Below are 15534 nucleotides of genomic sequence, written 5' to 3'. Positions count from 1 at the left end.
TGAACATCTTTGGAGTGTGGGAGGAAACCGAAGATCTCGGAGAAAACCCACGCAGGTCACGGGGAGAACGTACAAACTCTATACAGATGGAGCCTGTAGTCAGGATCGAACCTGGCACTGCATTCGCTGTAAGGCAGCAACTCTACCACTGCGCCACCGTGCCTCAGCGGTAATTTACACATACCAAGCCAATTAACCTACAAACCTGTGCGTCTGTGGTCATGGGGAGAATGTACAAACTCCGTACAGACAGCGCCCGTAGTCAGGATTGAACCCAGGTCTCCGGTGCTGCAAGTGCTGCAAGGCAGCAACTCTACCGCTGCGCCACCGTGCTGCCCATGGACAAGTTGGACAAAGAAGTAGCAAATGGAATAAAATGTAGCAAAGTGTAAAGTTCTGCACTATGGTAGAAGGAATACAGATGTCAACGACTTTCTAACTGGGGACAGGATCAAAATTATCTTGGAAAATTAATTTTAAAACGTTCACATTTATGTAAGAGCTTATCAAAACCTACAACTTTTTCCTTTCCATTTCTTGAATTCATCTTTCATTCTTCCAGAATAAATGCTCCTAATTTAGTGGGATTAGTGGCAGAGTGATCAAATTACAGAACCACTGGCAACACACCCGAAACTATGAATCAGTGATGTATTTACACCGATCAGCCAAAACATTATGACCACTGACAGGCGAAGTGAATAACATTGATTATCTTGTTACAATGGCACCTGTCAAGGGGTGGGATGTATTAGGCAGCAAGTGAACGGTCAGTTCTTGAAGTTGATGTGTTGGATGCAGGAGAAATGGGCAGGAGTAAAGACCTGAGCGACTTTGACAAGGGCCAAATTGTTATGGCCAGACGACTGGGTCAGAGCATCTTTGAAACGGCAAGGCTTGTGGGGTGCTCCCGGTCAGCAGTGGTGAGTACCTACCGACAGTGGTCCGAGGAAGGACAAACCACAAACCGGCGACAGACAGGGTGTTGGGCGCCCAAGGCTCATCGATGCGCCAGGGCAACGAAGGCTATCCCGTCTGGTCCGAACCGACAGAAGGTCGACTGTGGCACAAGTCACAGAAAATGTTAATGGTGGTCACGGGAGGAATGTGTCACAATACACAGTGCATCGCACCCTGCTGCGTATGGGGCTGCACACGGAGGACCAACAGCATATTAGGCAGGTGGGCATAATGTTTTGGCTGATCGGTGTAAATCCCACCATAGCAACTGTGGAATTTAAATACAAATATTAAATTAATTGAGAGTATTAAAAAAGGGCAAATACTCACAATTGTGAGCATACATCACGAGGTGGTCATAAAAGCCGATCGGGCTCATTCTTGGTGTCTCTCAGGGAGTAAGGTTACTTTCTCCTGCCTATGATTTATGTGCTGTGAATGAATCAATTAAAACAATTCCATTAAAAGTTTGATGATGGAAGCCCGCTGTTATCATCAGCTCCCATCTCAGGGGTAAAACACCCACATGTTATTCCAGAGGTGTGAGGATCGTTGCAATAATTAATCTGTTTTCCAGCTCTTTATCTCCAGATTGCAGAGAGGGAACTGAGATCATGGTAATGGATTTGTTTCCTAAACAGCCTTTGGAGATCTGCTGAACTCTGCAGCTCCTTGGAGTTTATGAGCCTTCAACTGACGACATGCTCAATACTGAGCCAATACTGATGGAAAAGCTAGCCCCGACAAGGGGTAGATCGCCCGGCACGGGGGAGCTGAGATCCCTCTTCCCCCCCACCGATGCAGGAGCTTGATCGACCCGCCAACGAAGGCCCGACCGCCGGCTACGGGAGTCAAGATCGTCCCGTCAATGGAAGGCTCGAGGTCCCCGACCGCTGGAGGACAAAGAAGGGAAGAGATTGAACTTTTTTTCACCTTCCATCACAGTGAGGAATGTGGAGGAGTCACTGTGGTGGATGTTCATGTTAAAATGTATTTTGTGTGTCCTGTTGCTTTTTATTGGTGTGACTGTACGGCAAATGAAATTCCTCGAATGTTGCAAAACATACTTGGCTAATATAGTATGACTGTGATTGTGATTGTAATTGTCTGAAGAAGGGTCTCGACGCGAAATGTCCCCATTCCTTCTCTCCTGAGATGCTGCCTGACCTGCTGAGTTACTCCAGCATTTTGTGAAATAAATACCTTCGATTTGTACCAGCATCTGCAGTTATTTTCTCACACTACGTGATTGTAATTGTGATGTGCAAAGAGGAAATATCAGGACAAACCGGAAGGAACGGGTGATGTTTTGGGTGAAGATCCTTCTTCTGATTCTCAGGGAGAGGGAGACACAGAGATAAGGAAGGGTAAGGTGTGAAAACGAGACATCAAAGGAGATGTGATTTAAGGACAATGTGGACTAGATTGTTGTTAGCGAGGGGAAGGTAACAATAAAGCAAACAGATAACATTTTAATCAGGGGGACTTATTTATTCACAAAATGCTGGAGTAACTCAGCAGGTCAGGCAGCAGCTCGGGATAGAAGGAACGGGTGACGTTTCGGGTCGAGACCCTTCTTCAGACTGAAGTATAAATTGTGAGTAAATACCCTCATTTTGTGAATAAATACCCTTGATTTGTACCAGCATCTGCAGTTATTTTCTTACATTAATCAGGGGGACAGTCAGACTGGTCGGAGAACAAGGAAGGAGGAGGGATGGAGAGACAGGGTTGCTTGCTGTTAGAGAAGTCAAGAAGTGTAAGTTGCCCAAGCGAAATATGAGGTGCTGTTCCTCCAATTAGCGTTTGACGGTGGAGGAGGCCCAGGACAGAAAGGTCAGTAGGGGAATGGGAGTTAAGGTATTTAGGAAGTGGGAGATCAGGTAGGTTCAGATGGACGTAGCGAAGGTGTTCAGCGAAACGATCACCCAGTCTACGTTCGATCTCACCGTGTATGAGAGTCCACGCCTTGAACAACGGACGATCAACTCCTTTGCCACAGTGGCGCCAGGTCTCTGTGGGTTGTTGCTGATCAACAGGGCAGTGATCACGTCACGCACATCTCAAGTGGTGGTGTGGAAGAGGGTGAGATCAGTAAGGGAACTGTGGTGAGTTATTTAACATTATGCAAGTCGACGACAGGTGAAGCTGTGAGATGCTGCGTGCAGGCAACAATGAGATAGCACAAATCCTTCAACTGGCACCTCATCCCCAAACTCTGCAGGACACGCTGTTGGCTAATGACAAAGGTTAGAATCAAGAGAATTAATAAAGGGGAATTAAGAAGTGACAGCAATTAAATAAATCCCTTAGTTTCTCTTCATGGAAAAGGACAGGAATAATTTCTCAGAAATACCAATGAAATGGAGGAACTAAAGGGAATTGGTTTAGTTTAGTTTAGTTTAGAGATACAGGCCATTCGGCCCACCATGTCCGCACCGACCAGCAATCCTCGCACATTAACACTATCCTACACCTACACTAAGGACAATTTACATTTATACCAAGCCGATTAACCTCCAGACCTGTACGTCTTTGGAGTGTGGGAGGAAACCAAAGATCTCGGAGAAAACCCACGCGGACACGGGGAGAACGTACAAACTCCGTACAGACTGCACTTGTAGTCGGGATCAAACCCAGGGCTCTGGCGTTGTAAACGCTGCAAGGCAGCAACTCTACCGCTGCGCCACCGTGCCACTCTTTTAGGCGTTTGTAAAACCTTTGAAGTTGTGAAGTTAAAATGACTGAAAGCTAATAAAACCTCAGGAGTTGACAATCTTACCTCCAGAATACTCATAGAGATTGTAATGGAAATACTGATTGTCATCTCCCAAAATTCTTTTAATTGTGGACAGTTTCCTGCAGATTAAATATAACTGTAAGTTTAAAAAGTAGGAGAGCATCCAGGGAATAGCAGATAAATAGGTTTAACGTCACAATAGGACACTTCAAAAATGTCAACTGCATTAAACAAAGACAAAGCAGGTTTGACAAAGTTGCTGGAGTTTTATTTTGAGAATGTTACCGATAAATAAGAAAATACCAGATACATACGCTTACTGAAAGTAAACATGCAGGTAAAACAGGCAGTGAGGAAAGCTAATGACATGTTGGCCTTCATAACGAGAGGATTTCAGTACAGGAGTAAAGAGGTCCTTCTACAGTTGTATAGGGCCCTGGTGAGACCACATCTGGAGTATTGTTTGCAGTTTTGGTCTCCTAATTTGAGGAAGGACATCCTTGCTATTGAGGCAGTTCAACGTAGGTTCACGAGGTTAATCCCCGGGACGGCGGGACTGTCGCATGAGGAAAGATTGGAACGACTGGGCTTGTATTCACTGGAGTTTAGAAGGAGGAGAGAAGATCTTATAGAGACATATAAAATTATGAAAGGACTGGACAAGCTAGATGGAGGAAAAATGTTCCCAATGTTGGGGGAGTCCAGATCCAGGGGCCACACAGTCTAAGAATAAAGGGGAGGCCGTTTAAAACTGAGGTGAGAAAAAACGTTTTCACCCAGAGAGTTGTGAATTTGTGGAATTCTCTGCCACAGAAGGCAGTGGAGGCCAATTCACTGGATGAATTTAAAAGAGAGTTAGATAGAGTTCTGGGGGCTAGTGGAATCTAGGGATATGGGGAGAAGGCAGACACGGGTTACTGATTGTGGATGATCAGCCATGATCACAGTGAATGGCGGTGCTGGCTCAAAGGGTCAAATGGCCTCCTCCTACACCTATTTTCTATGTTTCTATAAATCTCTACTGGAGATGCTGCGTGTAACTCAGTGGGACAGGCAGCGTCTCTGGAGAGAAGGAATCCAGAGATGTTGCTTGTCCCGCTGAGTTACTCCAGCTTTTTGTGACTATCTTCAGTTTAAACCAGCATCTGCAGTTCCTTCCTACACAAGTACCATTGCATTTTGACTTTCAAAAGGCCTTTCATAAATTAACATTAGTGTTCAGATATGATTAGGGGCAATATACTGATACGGATCTAAAGTTGGTTGACAGACGGGAATCGGAAAGTAGAATTAGGCTTTGTCTAGTTGGCAGACAGTGACAATTATCGGTCTGTGGAGGTTAGTGTTTGGGAAACAGCAAAGTATGTCAATTATCTCAATGAGGAAGCCATACCCTTCAAACTTTGCCAATGATGTGTGAAATTGTGAATTGTGATGTGGGTGCAAATGGGCTTTATTTAGACAAGTTGAGTGAATAGGCAAAGAGATGGCAGATGCAGCGTCATATGAATAAACAAGAAAGTTGGGAGAAGAAAATAAAAAGGAAGTATTATTATATAAGCTATTGATATTTTAGTTTAGTTTAGTTTAGTTTAGTTTAGAGATACAGTGTGGAAACAGGCCCTTCGGCCCACTGGGTCCGCGCCGACCAGCGATCCCCACACATTAACACTATCCTACACACACTAAGGACATTTTTTACATTTACCAAGCCAATTAACCTACAATACAATACAATACAATACAATACAACATATTTTTATTGTCATTGTACAGGGGGGTACAACGAGATTGGGAATGCGCCTCCCATACGATGCAATAAATTAATTAGCTACATTTATACAACCCAGTGAAACAAAATTAGAAACAGTTTTAAAACAGAATAAAGTGCAAGTAGAGCTGTGCCGGTTCACTGTGCGATGTGACCATCCGGCTCAGCAGGACCGGTTCATAGCAGCTATGGCCCTGGGGATGAAGCTGTTCCTGAGTCTGGAGGCGCGGGCGTAGAAGGCCTTGTATCGTCTGCCCGATGGTAGAAGTTCGAACAGACTGTTGCAGGGGTGTGAAGAGTCTTTGTGGATGCTGGTGGATTTTCTGAGGCATCGTGTGTTGTAGATGCCCTCAAAGGCTGGTAGCTGTGTTCCGATGGTCCTCTGTGCTCTATGGACTACCCGCTGAAGAGCTTTCCTCTCTGCCTCCGTGCAGCTGAGGTACCACACAGGGATGCCATGTGTTAGGATGCTCTCTGTACGTCTTTGGAGTGTGGGAGGAAACCGTAGATCTCGAAGAAAACCCACGCAGATCACGGGGAGAACGTTGAAACTCCGTACAGACAGCACCCGTAGTCGGGATGGAACCCGGGTCTCTGGCGCTGCATTCGCTGTAAGGCAGCAACTCTACCTCTACCGCTGCGCCACCGTGACCGAAATTGTCCCTAGTGTGTAGTATAACGTTAATGTGCGGGGATCGCTGGCAGCGCGGACTTGGTGGGCCGAAGGGCCTGTTTCCACGCTGTATTTCCAAACTAAACTAAACTACCAGTGGCACCCACATCCTGTGAAAATAATTTTAAAAGATTCTCATCAGAGCATCTACTTCAGAGCATCCAGAATGATTTTTTTTCATTAGCGAAGGCATCATATACACCGAGCAGCCAAAACATTATGACTACAGACAGGTGAAGTGAATAACATTGATTATCTTGTTACAATGGCACCTGTCAAGGGGTGGGATATATTAGGCAGCAAGTGAACAGTCAGTTCTTGAAGTTGATGTGTTGGATGCAGGAGAAATGGGCAGGAGTAAAGACCTGAGCGACTTTTACAAGGGCCAAATTGTTATGGCCAGACGACTGGGTCAGAGCATCTCTGAAACGGCAAGGCTTGTGGGGTGCTCCCGGTCAGCAGTGGTGAGTACCTACCGACAGTGGTCCGAGGAGGGACAAACCACAAACCGGCGACAGACAGGGTGTTGGGCGCCCAAGGCTCATCGATGCACGAGGGCAATGAAGGCTATCCCGTCTGGTCCGAACCGACAGAAGGTCGACTGTGGCACAACTCACAGAAAAATGTTAATGGTGGTCACGGGAGGAATGTGTCACAATACACAGTGCATCGCACCCTGCTGCATATGGGGCTACACACGGAGGACCAACAGCATATTAGGCAGGTGGTCATAATGTTTTGGCTCATCAGCCCAGAATGTTTTGGCTGATCGGTGTGTGAATCAGCATTGGATACAGGTAAGATGCAGGTAGACTGGAGGGTGGCTAATGTTGTGCCTCGTTTTAAGAAGGGCTGAAATGGAAATCCAGGGAACTATAGACCATTGAATCTAACTTCTGTTGGTAGACAGTTTACTGGCGAGGATTAGAAACATAGAAACATAGAAAATAGGTGCAGGAGTAGGCCATTCGGCCCTTCGAGCCTGCACCGCCATTCAATATGATCATGGCTGATCATCCAGCTCAGTAACCTGTACCTGCCTTCTCTCCATACCCCCTGATCCCTTTAGCCATAAGGGCCACATCTAACTCCCTCTTAAATATAGCCAATGAACTGGCTTCAACTACCTTCTGTGGCAGAGAATTCCACAGACTCACCACTCTCTGTGTGAAGAAATGTTTTCTCATCTCGGTCCTAAAAGACTTCCCCCTTATCCTTAAGCTGTGACCCCTGGTTCTGGACTCCCCCAACATCGGGAACAATCTTCCCGCATCTAGCCTCTCCAACCCCTTAAGAATTTTATATGTTTCTGAGGGATAAGATATGTTTGCATTTGGATAGGCAGAAGCTGATTGGGCATAGTCAGTGTTGTTTTGTACATAGGAGATCGTGTCTCATGAAACTGATTGAGTTTTGTGATGAAGTAACTTAAAAGGTTGATGAGGTCAAAGCTGTCGACATCCTCTATATGAACTTCAGCAAGGTTTTTGATATAGAAACATAGAAACATAGAAAATAGGTGCAGGAGTAGGCCATTCGGCCCTTCGAACCTGCACCGCCATTCAATATCATCATGGCTGATCATCCAGCTCAGTAACCTGTACCTGCCTTCTCTCCATACCCCCTGATCCCTTTAGCAAAAAGGGCCACATCTAACTCCCTCTTAAATATAGCCAATGAACTGGCCTCAATTACCTTCTGTGGCAGAGAATTCCACAGACTAACCACTCTCTGTGAGATAAGGTTTCACGTGAGAGGTCTCTCTGTAAGTTTAAGAAAATAACTGCAGATGCTGGTCCAAATCGAAGGTATTTATTCACAAAATGCTGGAGTAACTCAGCAGGTCAGGCAGCATCTCAGGAGAGAAGGAACTCTGTAAGTTTAGATCACATGGGATCCAGGGAAAGCTGGCCAACTGGATAGAAAATTGGCTTCATGGATGGAAGCAGAGGATGATGGTGGAAGGAAGGTTGTTTTTTTGGACTGGAGGCCCGTGATTAGCGGTGTGCCTCAGGAGTTAGAGCTGGGCCCATTGCTCTTTGTGGTTTACATCAAAGTTCAGCGTTTGGATGGGAATGCACAAGGCATGGTTAGTAAGTTTGCATTTGATGCTAAAGTGGATGGTATTGGAGACAGCGAATGGAATTTAGATTTTTTTAGATTTAGATTTAGAGATACAGCGCGGAAATAGGCCCTTCGGCCCACCGAGTCCATGTGGGGATTACTGGCGTCTTAACGCTGCCACCCAACCTGACCGCTATCCGATCCCTCACATACAGGACTTCTCAGCCAGCCTCGAGGGCGCTACGGTTTTCTCAAAGATCGATTTGGTGCGGGGATATCATTGGATCCCAGTCCACCCATCGGACATTCCCAAGACGGCTACGATTACTCCCTTTGGTTTATTTGAGTGGTTGCGTATGCCGTTCGGTCTCAAAAACGCGGCTCAGGCATTCCAGCGTCTCATGGATCATGTGGGTCGCGGATTGTCTTTCGTGTTTATTTATCTCGACGACATTCTGGTTGCTAGTCGTTCAGTCCCAGAGCACCTGGTCCACCTTCGCACTGTGTTCCAGAGGCTGCAGGACCACAGCCTGATCCTCCACCCGTCCAAATGCCAGTTCGGCCTGTCCTCGGTGGATTTCCTGGGTCACCGGGTCACACCGGCCGGTGCCACTCCATTGCCCGCTAAGGTGGACGCCGTCCGCTCTTTTCCCCGGCAGCTCGGATCATGCGCCCCCTTTTTCAATGCCTCGCGGGTAATCCCGCTGAGTTGGTCTGGTCCACAGCTGCCGAGGCGGCTTTTGATATCATATCATATCATATCATATATATACAGCCGGAAACAGGCCTTTTCGGCCCTCCAAGTCCGTGCCGCCCAGCGATCCCCGCACATTAACACTATCCTACACACACTAGGGACAATTTTTACATTTTACCCAGTCAATTAACTTGCATACCTGTACGTCTTTGGAGTGTGGGAGGAAACCGAAGATCTCGAAGAAAACCCACGCAGGTCACGGGGAGAACGTACAAACTCCGTACAGATGGCGCCCGTAGTCGGGATCGAACCTGAGTCTCAGGCGCTGCATTCGCTGTCAGGCAGCAACTCTACCGCTGCGCCACCGTGCAGGTAAGTCTAAGGTGTTACATTTTGGGATGTTGAACCAGTGCAGAACCTTCACAGCGAATGGCAGGGTCCTGGTGAGTCTTGTAGAGCAGAGAGATCTTGGAGGGCAGCCACATCAGAGAAACAGCAAGAAAAAAACCTAAACATTATAAATCAGTGAGTCCAACACCTGTGGCCGGCAGGTTACTGGAGAGGATTCTGAGGGGGAAGATACCTATGCCTTTGGATGAATGAAGCTTTTCTGAACCCTTTCTGAAATTAAGGCAAGGTAAGCATACCAAGAGTAGAACAAGTATATCAAGCATATCAAGAGTATACCAAGTGTAGGGTGACACTTATAAAGGGAATTCAGTGGGAAAAAAAGGGGCCACAATATATCTGGGCATATTTCAGGGACTATCGCAACATTCAAGAAATGAATAGGATAGGTTTGGAGGGATATGAACCAAACGTAGGCAGGTGGGACTAGTGTAGCCGGGACATGTTGGCCGGTGTGGGCAAGTTGTGCCAAAGGGCCTGTTTCCATGGTGTATCACTCTCTGACTCTCTGACTCTATAACTGGGGATCACTATTTGTGCTGCACAGGTTACAATGTGATTTCAATTGGTAATTGGAGAACAGCTAAAACTTTATTTAGGAAATTGGCAAGTGGCTATGGTGAGCACAAGTGAGATTGCAGTTGACAGGAAGCTGCCAAACATGGTCCCCTTTTCAAGAATCGCAGCAGTGAAAAGCCTGGCATTCAAAGACCCATGAGCTAATATATTTAGCAGAAATGTTATTTGAATAAATTACTCTGAGAGACAGGATTAAATGATAACTTGGAACGATGGAGACCAATCAAAGAATGCCAGGGTGGCTTGGCCAAGTGCAGATCTTATCTGACTAATCTGTCTGAATTTTCTGATGAGGTAAAGCAGTGTATCGATTAGAGAAGTGCAGTAGTTTATGTGGACTTCAGTAAAGTTTTTGGTTGGCACGGTGGCGTAGCGGTAGAGTTGCTGCCTTACAGTGCTTGCAGCGTCAGAGACCCGGGTTTGATCCCGACTAGGGGTGCTGTCTGTACGGAGTTTGTACGTTCTCCCCGGGACCTGCGTGGGTTTTCTCCGAGATCTTCGGTTTCCTCCCACACTCCAAAGACGTACAGGTTTGTAGGTTAATTGGCTTGGGTTTGTATGCTTGTTGTAAGTGTAAATTGTCCCTAGTATGTAGGCTTGTGTTCTTATAGAGGTGTATGAAATCATGAGAGGAATAGATTGGGTAGATGCAAAGAGTCTCTTGCCCATTGTAGATGAATCGAGGACTAGAGGACATAGGTTTAAGTAGAATGAGAAAAGATTTAATAAGAATCTGAGGGGTAACTTTTTTTACACAAAGGGTGGTGGGTGCATGGAACAAGCTGCCAGAGGAGGTAGTTGAGGCTGGGACTATCCCAACATTTAAGAAGCAGTTAGACAGGTACATGGATAGGACAGGTTTGGAGGGATATGGACCAAATGCGAGCAGGTGGGATGAGTGTAGCTGGGACATGTTGGCCGGTGTGGGCAAGTTGGGCTGAAGGACGTGTTTCCACACTGTATCACTCTATGACTCTATGACCTGCCTCCGTGTGTGATTTACAAGGGGGAACAAAGTCCTGCTACATCAGGGCAAGCAGATAAGTGAATCAAAACTACTCAAACTGGCTACAGTTACTGTCAATTTCGCAGTGAATTATAACCACTCCTGTGTGTCACTTTGAGGGCACGATCAGATTTCTACTTACCTGCTGTCAAGTGAACAAAACGTGTAGCGCACCTCTTCAATTTAGTATCAATGTTCCCAGACCTGCCCTGAACCTGATCCAGTGAATGGCGGCACGGAATCTACATTCCCAGACCATCCACATTGTTGAGAGATAATCTGTACGTTTAACTCTACTGTAAACACAGCACTCCTGGGACCAACATTTCCCAACCTTTCTCTTCAGGAGCCTTCTATTTAAGAAGGTGATGGTGACTTAAGAGCTGGAGTGAAATCCGAGAAGCCTAAACCTTTTTGGTGTTCAATTTCACCGGCCTTCCCTTCCCCATCCCACAATCTCAGCTGTCCATCAAATCCAATCTTGCAAAATGCAGCAATTACCTGACAGTACAAAACACCACAATGTTGATTTGCTTTAACATAGAAACATAGAAACATAGAAACTAGGCACCGCCATTCAATATGATCATGGCTGATCATCCAAAAACAGTACCGCATGCTAGCCTTTTCCCCATACCCCTTGATTCCCTTACCCCTAGGAGCTAAATCTAACTCTCTTGAAAATATCCAGTGAATTGGCCTCCACTGCCTTCTGTGGCAGCAAATTCCAAATTAACAACTCTGGGTGAAAGTTTTTCCACGTTTCAGTCCTAAATAGCCTCCCCCTTATTCTTAAACTGTTACCCCTGGTTCTGGGCTCCCCCAACATCGGGAACATTTTTCCTGCATCTACCCTGTCCAATCCTCTAAGAATCTTATCTGTTTCTATAAGATCCCCTCTCATCCTTCCAAATTCCAGCGAATACAAGCCCAGTCGACCCATTCTTTCATCATACGTCAGTCCCGCCATCCCGGGAATTAACCTGGTGAACCTATGCTGCACTCCTTCAATAGCAAGAATGTCCTTCCTCAAATTAGGAGACCAAAATTGCACACAATACTCCAGGTGCGGTCTCACCAGGGCCCTGTACAACTGCAGTAGCACCTCCTTGCTCCGAAACTCAAATCCTCTCGCAATGAAGGCCAACATGCCATTAGCTTTCTTCACTGCCTGCTATACTTAACGTGGCACATTTAACATTGTGTGGTGCTGAACAAAGATGTGACCACGAATTGGCTAAAAGAAAACATGGGGTTTTAGAAATGTTCTTCAAAATGGCAAGAGTATCAGAGGGTTTTGGGGTTTCAAGAGGGATTTCAGTCAACCAAGGTGGAGGAGTTTGAAGATATACATAAAAAGCTGGAGTAACTCAGCGGGACAGGCAACATCTCTGGAGAAAAGGAATAGGTGACGTTTCGTGTCGAGACCCTTCTTCAGACTGAGAATCGGGGGAAAGGGAAACGAGAGATATAGATGGTGATGTAGCGGGATATAGAACAAGTGAATGGAAGATATGTAAAAAAGTTACGATGATAAAGGAGACAGGCCATTGTTAGCTGTGGGCTAGATGAAAACGAGTTACAGACAATGAGACTCAACAAGATGACTTTGAAGCTGGTATGACTTGGGTGTGGGAGGGATGAAGAGGGGTAATGCAAGGGCTACTTGAAGTTAGAGAAATCTATATTCATACCACTGGGTTGTAAGCTGCCCAAGCTAAGGCTGTCACCACTGATTAGGTGATGAATGAAAGGGGAAGTGTCAGCTTTGATGCAAATTCACAAGTTCACAAGTTATTGGAGTAGAATTAGGCCAATTGGCCCATCGAGTCCACTCTGCCATTTAATCATGGCTGATCTTTGCCTCAAAATCCCATTTTTCTGCCTTTTCTCCCCATAACCCTTGACACCTGTTCTAATCAAGAATTTGTCGATCTGTGCCTTAAAAATATCCATTGACTTGCCTCCACAACCCTCTGCGGCAATGAGTTCCACAGATTAACTACCCTCTGACTAAAGAAATTCCCCCTCACCTCCTTTCTAAAAGAACGCCCTTTAATTCTGAGGCTCTATCTATGCCTTTCATTATTCCGTAAGTTTTCTCCAGAAATTGTCCATGGAAGAAGTCAAAGAAATGGAGCAATTCTAGCCTCGAAAAACCTATGAAACTTTTTATCAACTTCATATTATAAACTCCATAGAACTGTGATCATTGGACGCATTATATCTGCGAATATTTCATGTTCTCAAAGTAAACATGCAGGTACAACAGGCAGTGAAGAAAGCTAATGGAATGTTGGCCTTCATAACAAGGGGATGTGAGTATAGGAGTAAAGAGGTCCTTCTGCAGTTGCACAGAGCCCTGGTGAGACCACATCTGGAGCATTGTGTGCAGTTTTGGTCTCCTAATTTGAGGAAGGTGATCTTTGCTATTGAGGCAGTGCAGCGTAGGTTCACAAGGTTAATCCCTGGGATGGCGGGACTGACATATGAGGAAAGATTTGAAAGACTGGGCTTGTATTCACTGGAGTTTAGAAGGATGAGAGGGGATCTTATAGAAACGTATAAAATTATAAAAGGACTGGACAAGCTAGATGCAGGAAAAATGTTCCCAATGTTGGGGGAGTCCAGAACCAAGGGACACAGTCTAAGAATAAAGGGGAGGCCATTTAAAAATGTGAGAAAAAACTTTTCCACCCAGACAGTTGTGAATTTGTGGAATTCTCTGCCACAGAGGCCAGTGGAGGCCAAATCACTGGATGGATTTAATGGAGTGCTAAGGGCCTGTTCCACATAGGTGATTTTAAGGTGACTAGGCTGTCGCCGACAGTTCACCGGGGTGTCGCGGGCATGATCGTGAGGAGTCTTCAATGAATCGTAGCGGATCTCGGCACGTCGCGGAAAAAATTTCCAGATAGAAATTTCTGGGCGCCAGCTGGCTTGTCGCCAGGTATCGTTGCTTATTGCGGGCGCTGTCTGTCGCACGCTGTCCCCAGGTTTGCTAAGTTGTCGCAGATGCATTTAGAAGCACATAATATTAAAATAAGAAAAGGTATTTGAAGATACCAGAAGATAGTTTTGTTTAACCAATTTATTTACCGTCAGGACATTTGACAGGTGGATTGGAGGCGGCAGTTTGACGGTCAGGTAAGCGTGGGGATTTCGCGATGTTTCCGAAGACGGTGTAATCTCTTAGCCAGGTGCTAGTTTCACAAAAAAAGTGACTTGTATCGACCTGACTCGGCATTGTCGTGGTCATTGTTGTGGTCATTGTCGTAGGGTAAAATAAAATTTTGGCGATCTGCTACGACTTTGACAGTCGCCGGCAGTTGCCTAAAAAAATCGGCGAAGTGGAACAGGTCCTTTAGATAGAGCTCTAGGGGTTAGTGGAATCTCGGGATATGGGGAGAAGGCAGGCACGGGTTACTGATTGTGGATGATCAGCCGTGATCACAATGAATGGCGGTTCTGGCTCGAAGGGCCAAATGGCCTCCTCCTGCACCTATTTTCTATGTTTCGATGTTAAAACTATGTACATTTAACGTCACGTTTTTGATTCTCCAGCAGTAATGCCTGGACTGAAAATGAAAAAACAATGTTGGATTCTGGCCAGTTTGCAGATGCATTTGTGCGCTAACAATCAAACTGCCCATCAGCTGGCAGTTCATCACCAAATGCAAGAACTTTCAACCACATCAATCATTATGTTTTAGTTTGGGCCCCTTGTCAGGCCTAAATATAGACCACTTCATAAATTGCATCTTATTAACACTAAGATGCTGCCTCAAAATAGTTGAGAGACAAACTGTCAAACTGTCTCATATTAATTTCTATATTAACAATTCCCTCCTTTCCATCAATACTCTTGCAGATTAACCATTTGTGATTTCATCTGTCTGTTAAAACTAGTAGCTAAATTAAACTACCCTGCAGTAAGGATAACAAGATTCTTTAAAAGAATTTTGCTTGGTCAGCTTACAACCCAGCGGTATGAATATTGACTTCTCTAACTTCAAGTAACCCTTGCTTTCCCTCTTTCTCCATCCCTCCCCTTCCCAGTTCCCCGACCAGTCTTACTTTCCCTCTGATTACATTTTACCTCTGCTTGCTTTGTTGTTACCTTCTCCTAGTCTATTGGTCTATTGTACATTTTCCTTGATCTACACCTCTTTTCATATGGAATTCTCTGCCTCAGAAGGCAGTGGAGGCCAATTCTCTGAATGCATTCAAGAGAGAGCTAGATAGAGTTCTTAAGGATAGCGGAGTCAGGGGGTATGGGGAGAAGGCAGGAACGGGGTACTGATTGAGAATGATCAGCCATGATCACATTGAATGGCGGTGCTGGCTCGAAGGGCCGAATGGCCTCCTCCTGCACCTATTGTCTATTGTCTATTGATCTCTTACACTTCCTTACCTCTGTTACTCACTCTCCCCTGACACTCAGTATGAAGAAGGGTTTCAACCCGAAACATCACCTATTCCTTGACATTCATTGTGATCATGGTTGATCATCCACAATCAGTAACCTGTGCCCAACTTCTCACCATATCCCTTGATTCCACTAGACCCTAGAGCTCTATCTAACTCTCACTTAAATTCATCCAGTGAATTGGCCTCCACTGCCTTCTGTGGCAGA

The sequence above is a fragment of the Rhinoraja longicauda genome, chromosome 7 (assembly GCF_053455715.1).
Source record: "Rhinoraja longicauda isolate Sanriku21f chromosome 7, sRhiLon1.1, whole genome shotgun sequence".
NCBI lineage: Eukaryota > Metazoa > Chordata > Chondrichthyes > Rajiformes > Arhynchobatidae > Rhinoraja > Rhinoraja longicauda.
This window is presented reverse-complemented; position numbering follows the sequence as displayed.